Source organism: Mustela erminea, chromosome 17 (genome assembly GCF_009829155.1).
Source record: "Mustela erminea isolate mMusErm1 chromosome 17, mMusErm1.Pri, whole genome shotgun sequence".
In the NCBI taxonomy this organism is placed as follows: domain Eukaryota; kingdom Metazoa; phylum Chordata; class Mammalia; order Carnivora; family Mustelidae; genus Mustela; species Mustela erminea.
In genome coordinates, this window is record NC_045630.1 from 28,307,311 (window position 1) to 28,316,099 (window position 8,789).

Genomic DNA, 8,789 nt, shown 5'->3' on the forward strand with positions numbered 1-8,789 from the left:
AAATATTTATCACTCAGGGTGCCTGAGCGGCTCAGTTGTTAAGTGTCTGCCTTCGGCTTAGGTCATGATCTCAAGGTCCTGGGATCGAGCCCCAGACGGGATGGGGCTCCCTGCTCTACGGGAAGCCTGCTTCTCCCTCCCCTACTCCCACTGCTTCCCTTCCCTCTCTCGCTGTCTCTCTCTCTCTCTGTCAAATAAATAGATAATAAATTCTGTAAAAAAAATAAATAAATAGGACTTCCTCTTTTCTGGCCAGAACCATGGAGGGTGCAGAAGAGAAGAAAATGAAGGTTCCTGCTGTGCCAGAAACCCTTAAAAAGAAGAGAAGGAATTTCACAGCGTTGAAGATCAAGTGTCGGAGGAAAAAGTTTGCTTAAAAGATGCTTCAAAAGGCAAGGAGGAAGCTTATCTATGAAAAAGCTAAGTACTACCACTAGGAATATAAGAAGGTGTACAGAACTGAGATTCGAATGGCGAGGATGCCAAGAAAACCTTTGGTTTTCCACAGAACTGAGATTCGAATGGCAACTTCTACGGTACCTGCGGAACCCAAACTGGAGTTTGTCATCAGGATCAGCGGTATCAAAGTGCGAGCCCAAAGGTTCAAGTTGCAGCTTCTTTGCCTTCACCAGATCTTCAATGGCACCTTTGTTAAGTTCAACAAGGCTTCAGTTAACACGCTAAGGATTGTGGAACCATATACAGCATGGGGGTACCCAAACCTGAAGTCGGGGAATGAATTGATCTACAAGAGGGGTTATGGCAAAATCCACAAGAAGCAAATTGGCCTGACAGATGACACACTGATTGCCCGATCTCTTGGTAAATACCACGTGGTCTGCGTGGAGGATCTGGTTCATGAGATCTATACTGCTGGAAAACGTTTCAAAGAAGCAACTTTCTAGGGCCTTTCAGATTATCTTCTCCACGAGGCAGGGAATGAAGAAAAAGACTACCCATTTTGTAGAAGGTGGAGATGCTGGCAACGAGGAAGACCAGATCAATAGGCTTACTGGAAGGATGAACTAAGGTATCTACCTTGATTGTTTTTGTAATCTGGTCAGTTAATGAATGACTAATCTCAAATGGAATAAATAAATAAATAAATAAATAAATAATAGTTCTCATTCAATGAATCAATTAATATTTTGTTTCTGCCTTTCGTCAGAAATGACCTCTGAATTAAAATAAGCAGGAGTGGGGCGCCTGGGTGGCTCAGTTGGTTGAGCAACTGCCTTCAGCTCAGGTCGTGATCCCAGAGGACTAGGATCAGGTCCTGCATCTGGCTCCCAGCTCCGTGGGGAGTCTGCTTCTCCCTCTGCCCCTCTCCTCTCTCATGTTCTCTCTCACTGTCTCTCTCTCAAATAAATAAATAAAATCTTTAAAAAAGTAAAACAAAATAAGCAGGAAAATTGGTTAAGAAAGAATTCAAGTGCAAAGGAGTGTAAGTTTGTATCAAGGTCTTTGAAGTAGTGATAATAGAGATAATTTCTGAGGACTAGGCAGGTGTGCCTCGGGGCCCACCTTAGAGCGCTGGGCTAAGCACTTAACCTACCTTATCTAATATAATCTTCAAAGCAACTATTATTATTCCCATTTTATAGATAAATTAGAAGCTAAGCTAAGCAAAGGTGACTTGCCCAGTCTGGCTAACCTGCACCCCAAGGCTCAAACCCAGGTCTCTCTGGCTTCGCAGCCTGTGTCTTTAAGCACTCTGTGATTTTGCCTCATGCAATTAAAATAACATTTCCATACTATATTTAAATTCCTTGGGGCCCAATCAAATTATCTACTAGGATCCTAAGATTATTGAACTGCTCTTTGTAATTATTAAGGAATTAGAAAAATAGGCTAGGTGTTAGAAGGCTGATGATGGGTAAACGTACTTAAGATTTTTTTGTACTTATTACGATTGTTAAGAAGAGTGAAGTGTAAAATGAGGGACCACAAATTATATAGTTCAGTTGTACTATATACATAACATTCTTGGTATTTGAAATACTTTAAAACTAGCCATTTCTGTTTGTACACTATCCACAACCTCCTTCTGGCTTCTCCCACACATATTTTGATTTTCTGCTTGGCCCCCAAAGAAATTTCACCATATAATCCCTGAAAACTATAGAAATCTGTCCCAGGAAAAATCAAGGGCACACCCGTTGTTTAGGATCATTTTTTTCCCTAAAAGTAGTAATTGATCATTAAGAGCCACTAAGGTTTACTACAAACTCATAAGACCAAATTCATTTTCAAGGTTATTATGTTGGGTCCATGGTCAAAGGAGCGAGACTGATACAAAGTGAAGGTCAAGCAAAACTTCATTTCGCGCCAAGCATCGAGAATCAAACTGACCAGGCAGGGACGTCTCTTGCAAAGAGGCGACCTCTCTCTGCCTCACAGACTAGCTTTTAAGGGCAAAGGCCAGGTGATTGAGCCTGGCCACGCACAGGTGGCCAATGAGATTGTAACACAGAGAAAGCTGCACAGTCCTGCTAGGTCACACATAAGTGACCAATTGAATTACAATTTACCCTATAGTAGATATTTGAACTAGCCTATCACCTTGGTCAGAATTGGTGCCCAAAGGACACCCAAAGGGCGGGGCCCATCTCCTCCTTGGTAGCTAGGGAGACAGTATGCCCCCCCACCAATTGGATACCTCCACCTGGCCTGACCCACACTTGTATTTGGGCTTTGTTACCTGGGACTGGTTTCCGGGACTTGTTTTTAAGTAAGTTCCCTGAAGGGGGGCCGGGCAGGGTCAGGAAGGAGCTGCTCTGGCTAAATAGGCCCTTGCATTTATAGATTCTAAATGATAAGGAGTGGTGGCAGCCTAAACAGAAAGCGAAGAGTAGATTTTTAAAACCTCACTCTTGAATATCTTAGAGGCAAATACATCAGGAACTGGAAACAATGTTTGCCTCTGGGAAGGGAATGAGAGCTCTGAGGAAGAGAAGAGGAAGAACACTTACTTCTCATTGTCCGTCTTGGAGTGCACTTTGAATTTCATAGGTCTGAGAATTCGTGGGTGATGGAGACCTTGCTGAGAAAAAGGCAGGAACACTGAGCATATGAAACAGATTCTAACCAAGTGAGCCTGACCTGCAGAGTTCTTTTCTTTTTTTTTTTAAGATTTTTAAAATTTATTTGATTTGTTTTATTTATTTGATGCGGGGCTCCATCCCTGGACCCTGGGATCATGATCTGAGCTGAAGGCAGAGGCTTTAACCCACTGAGCCACCCAAGCGCCTCCGCAGAGTTTCTTGAAGATTCTCTGAGATGATGTGAAACCATCTTCCCAGGCTTTATTGTGACAGAGAGAAATCAGCTGCCTTTGTTCCCAATTACCACATGACACTGAATTCAGCTGCCTTTTGGAATCCAAGCTCAGCCATGCCCCACACATGACTCAGCCATTGCTTGCCATCATTCGTGCATCTTGGCACGTTGAACCCATTAATTCACCACTTAACAAAAATTTGCTCCCTCTCTCAAGTTTTGGGTTAGTTGACTGGTTTTCTTCAGTTTCCCAACAGCAATGAGAAACAGATTTTTAGGCTGTGAAGGTTCCCTTTCTCCCTTTACCTTTGGTTTTCCACCGACTTGAAACTTGAGGGAACAGAATTAAGTTTCAAACCATTGTTCCATTTAGCTATTTTTCTCCAACGGTTTTGATATATACTTGTTTAGGAAATACTGAATTTCTGACTTTTTTTTTAAAGATTTTATTTATTTACTTGACAGACAGATCACAAGTAGGCAGAGAGGCAGGCAGAGAGAGAGGAGGAAGCAGGCTCCCCGCTGAGCAGAGAGCCCGATGCGGGGCTCGATCCCAGGACACTGGGATCATGACTTGAGCCAAAGGCAGAGGCTTTAACCCATTGAGCCACCCAGGCGCCCCATGACTTTTTAACAATAACAAAATGCATTAAAAGATGTTAAACTTCTCCATCTTTAGCGAGAAGTGAAATGTAATTACTAGAGATGAAATAACACATATACATGCTAGCTGGGGAGAGGGCAAGAGTGAGAGATGGGGGAGAGTAAGAGGAAGGCTGGAGATGGGGGTTCTCTAGCAGATAGCCTAGTTTGCTCAGGATTTTTTTAAAGCATTAAAAATATTTCTACTGACAACAAAATACAATTTTATTTTATATATATATTTTTAAGATTTATTTATTTGTTTGACAGAGAGCACAAGCAGGGGGAGCAGCGAGCTGAGCAGGGATCCATGAGGCACTCGGTCACTCGATCCCAGGACCCCAGGATCATGACCTGAGCCAAAGGCAGGCGCTTTACTGACTGAGCCACCCAGGCACCCCCAAAATACAATTTTAAAGTGTAAAGTATATGTAGTACTATATATCACTGCTGTATACATTAAAATAATTTACTATTAAAAAGCTTTTCTCTATATACGCTTAAAAACTTATGTATTTTATTATTTTTAAGACTTTATTTGAGAGAGAGACAGAGAGATAGAAAGAGCATGAGGCGCAGAAAGGACAGAGGGAGAGGGACAAGCAGACTCCCAGCTGAACTGGGAGCCCAACACAGGGCTGGATCCCAAGATCCTGAGATCATGACCTGAGCCAAAGTCTTTGAAAAAGGAAAACATTCAAAATGTATTTTAACTCCAGTTAATAGGACACAAAAAAGTGATAGTTAAAGGTGCACAGGTAGCTCAATCAATTAGCTGTCCAGCTCTTGGTTTCAGCTCAAGTCGGGATCTTGGAGTGGAAGGTTCAAGCCCTGCGATGGGCTCCACCCTGGGCTTGGAACCTACTTTAAATAAATAAATGAAACCTAAGAATGATTGTTAACCAAAGTAAATAAACTCAAAATCCATAAAAAGCAAAAGTAACATGAATTAAAATACCCAAACCCCTGGAGAGTCAATTCCATAAATTTCATTTCTCAGAAGTGAATTCTCTGGGTTACAGACTGAACAGATCCCTTGTTTCTTCTCACTTCAAACATAGTTGCACTTCTGCCCCTGCACTGCCCGTTTTCTTCTTCCCATAAGTACTTGGGAGAAACAGGAAAAAAGAAAAAAAAAAAAAAGAAGAACCAATATTTTAGCTTTTGAACGTTCAAGAGGACCGTACTCTATAGGGTATATGGTGAACACGGCCAGGAGTGCAGACTCACAACTTCGAAACCAAAAGTCTCTAGAAATTGCCGACAGCTGATAAGGGCCACTCTTCCAGAAGGTCATGCTCCCTTTCTGGGATAGTTCTCACCCCATTACAGGTCAACGCGTGGTTATAAAACTTGATGTCTTGGCTCAAGGTGGGACAACTCTGTAGGGACTTCCAGCTCCAGGACTCCTTGAGCGACCAGCTGAGGCCTTTGTTGAGGCTTCACCAAGATCAACTTCCCCCACTGACCTCCCTCCCCTACGGTGTTCTCCCTGAGAGTTAGTCCCCAATAAGCCTTTGTCCACAAACAGCCATCTAAACTCTGCTTCCAGAGAAGCACTGGGAACCATATGGGATGATTCTCCCCCAGCAGACATGAACAGATTTATCTTGATATGTCTGTATTCTTTCTCTCATCCTGTCCCTTTAATCTGCCAGTGTTTTTGTTGTTGTTGTTTCTTTTAAGTTCCTATAGCAGCATGTTGCAGATAGTTCAGGACCTAGGATACAGAATGTTAACAGTAGCAGGAAATGAAAGCGAGATTATTCCTTGCCTATTTTATAGCTATCCAAAACAATATTCTTGACTCTGTGAGTTAGGGGAGAAGATGGTCTGTAATATTAAGTATGGCTGATGGACTTTCATGAAGATCAAACTTACGACCTTGGCATTATTTTGCCATGTTCCACCCAGCTGAGCTAATGGGCTCACGCAGAAAATTTGGAAGTGTGATTTAAAGACTGTTTCTGTGGATGCCTGAATGGCTCAACTGGTTAAGCATCTGCCTTTGGCTCAGGTCATGATCCCAGGGTCCTGGGATCAAGCCCCACATCAGGTTCCCTGCTTAGTAAGAGTCTGCTTCTCCCTCTGCCCATCCCTTCCCTGCTCATGCTCTCTCTCAAAAATAAATAAATAAAATCTTAAAAAAAAAAAAAAAAAAAAAGAAAGAAAGAAAAAGAAGAAGACAGAGACAATGTAGGGAGAAGAAAACTCTTTAAAACTCCGAAACTCAGGGGTGCCTTCGTGGCTCAGTGGGTAAAGTGTCTGCTTTCAGCTCAGGTCATGATCCCAGGGTCCTCCAGCCTTGCGTTGGGCTCTCTGACCAGCGAGAAGCCTGCTTCTCCCTCTTCCTCTCCCTCTGGCTGCCTCCCACTCCTGCTGCTTGTGCTTTCTCTTTCTATCAAATAAATAAATAAAATATATATTTTAAAGATTTTATTTATTATTTGACAGAGAGAGACACAGTGAAAGAGGGAACACAAGCAGGGAGAGTGGCAGTAGGAGAAGCAGCCACTGATGCGGGCTCAATCCCAGGACCCTGGGATCATGAACTGAGCCGAAGGCAGATGCTTAAAGACTGAGCCACCCAGGCGCCCCATGAATAAAATCTTAAAAAAAAAAAAAAAAAGAAAACCAACTCCAAAACTCAGAGAAGAAATTATATGACATTCATTTAAAATACAAAACAAAACAGAAACAGAGAACACAGAAGATAGCCTAGAAATTAAAAATAAATAGCCACAATAGTAATGTAATTAGAAGGGTTGGAAAAGGCAGTTAATGAAATTGCCCAGCAAGCAAAGAAAGACAGGAGAAAATAAAAGACATGAAAGGATCCATGCAAAAAGACCAAAATCCAAATTGTGGAATTCCTGCAAAAGCAAAGAGTATGGGCGCCTGGGTGTCTCAGTCAGTTAAGCGTCTGACTCTTGATTTCAGGTCAGGTCATGATCTCAGGATTGTGAGACGGAGCCCCAGGCTGGGCTCTGTGCTCAGTGCGGAATCTGCTTGTCCCTCTTCCCTCCCCCACTCTCTCCCCCCAAAAAATAAATAAATAAAATCTTAAAAACAAAAACGAGAGAGTAAATACAGATGAACAAACTGTCAGGAATAACCCTAGAAAATTCTCCAGACCCAAATGACAGGAGCCTGTAAGTGGAAAAAGCCCAGATACTCTGAGCAATGAAAACATTTTCATACAAAGGTTTGTCACTCTGCAAGATAAAGATTCTAAAAGCTTCCAAAGAGGAAAAGATGGGTCCTAGACAAAGGAACAAGGGAGAGAATGACACCACAGTTCTGTTATCAGTACTGAATGGTCCAAGACGATGAAGCGATGCTTTGAGAATTCTGAGGGAAATGCCTGTTCAACCAGAAGATAGATTAAAGAAAATGGTAATTGGGGCGCCTGGGTGGCTCAGTGGGTTAAAGCCTCTGCCTTTGGCTCAGGTCTGATCCCAGTGTCCTGGGATAGGAGTCCCGCATCGGGCTCTCTGCTCTGCCGGGAGCCTGCTTCCTCCTCTCTCTCTCTCTGTCTGCCTCTCTGCCTACTTGTGATCTCTGTCAAGTAAATAAATAAAAAATTAAAAAAAAAAAGAAAAGAAAGAAAATGGTAATTGTTTCGGAGGCAATCACTGGGAGGTAGTCTGAAGGGGTGGGGCAAGAAACTACTGTTTGTCCTTCTAACTTTTTTGGTGCTATTGATTGATTGATTTTCATGTATTTGTGGATGCAGAAAATGTATTTTTTGTCCACCCTTCTCTAGATTTTACTAAAGATGGACTCCAACAGGAAAGGGATGGAGATGAGACAGAGGAAGGCATGGAATCCAGGAACCCGTGCAATGCAGCCCTGAAGAAGCAGGCCTACAGAACAATCAATATCAACTGAAACAGACAGACGCTTCCCCATGTGAGTCTCTAGGAAAATGAAAGAACTTGGCTGATTTTCTGTTGCATAGGAGCATTTGGGGAAAACTGATGATAGATGGACTGAGCATCTGTTTGAGCTGTTTTAACAATTTTAAAGTCCTATTATCTTTATCTTTATTTTAATTTTAAAAGTCCTCGAGAAGTGGGGCACCTACGTGGCGCAGCCGTGAATCATGAGACTCGGTTTCTGCTCAGGTCTGGTTCCAGGTTCCTGGGATCGAGGCCCCCTTGGGCTTCCCACTCAGTGCACAGAGTGGGCTTGGGTTTCTCTCTCCCTCTTTCTCTGCTCCTGCCTGCTGCGCGTGTGCTCCCTCTGTCTCATGGAAATAAATAAATAAATCTTTTTTAAAAAAGTACTCAAGAAGTGCAAAAAGAAGAAATATAACCCTAGTAGTTTGGAGTACTAAAGTGAACAGTATTTATATGGGCATAATATAAACACAGATTAGCTGAAATAAAAATTGTGGTATAATCAATCACGTTGGAAGAGTAGGGAGTGGATGGAAGGGTTATAAAAAGATTTAATCCACTTTATGGTAAATTTCACAAAGTCAGGGATTTGTCTGTTTTGTCACCTGTGGCATCCCCAAAACACAGAGCAGTATCTGGCATATAGCATGTACTCAACTAATATGTATACATTTGGGGGCACCTGGGTGGCTCAGTGGGTTAAAGCCTCTGCCTTTGGCTCAGGTCATGATACCAGGGTGCTGGGATCGAGCCCCGCATCAGGCTCTCTGCTCAGCGGGAAGCCTGCTCCCCTCCCTCTCTCTCTGCCTGCCTCTCTGACTAATTGTTATCTCTGTCTGTCAAATAAATAAATAAAATTTTTTTAAAAAATACGTATCCATCTGTTACCATCTACCATGCCAGGAAGTCACTGGCTGCTGTCTTCAAAGTGGTAAATCAAGAGGAAACATTATAAGGCTATCATCT

General features: G+C 42.5%; 1 pseudogene; it reads left to right on the forward strand.

Annotated features, from left to right (window-relative positions):
* The first annotated feature begins 260 nt into the window (after positions 1–260).
* Positions 261–1,029, forward strand: LOC116576632 (annotated as a pseudogene).
* The last annotated feature ends 7,760 nt before the right edge of the window (positions 1,030–8,789 follow it).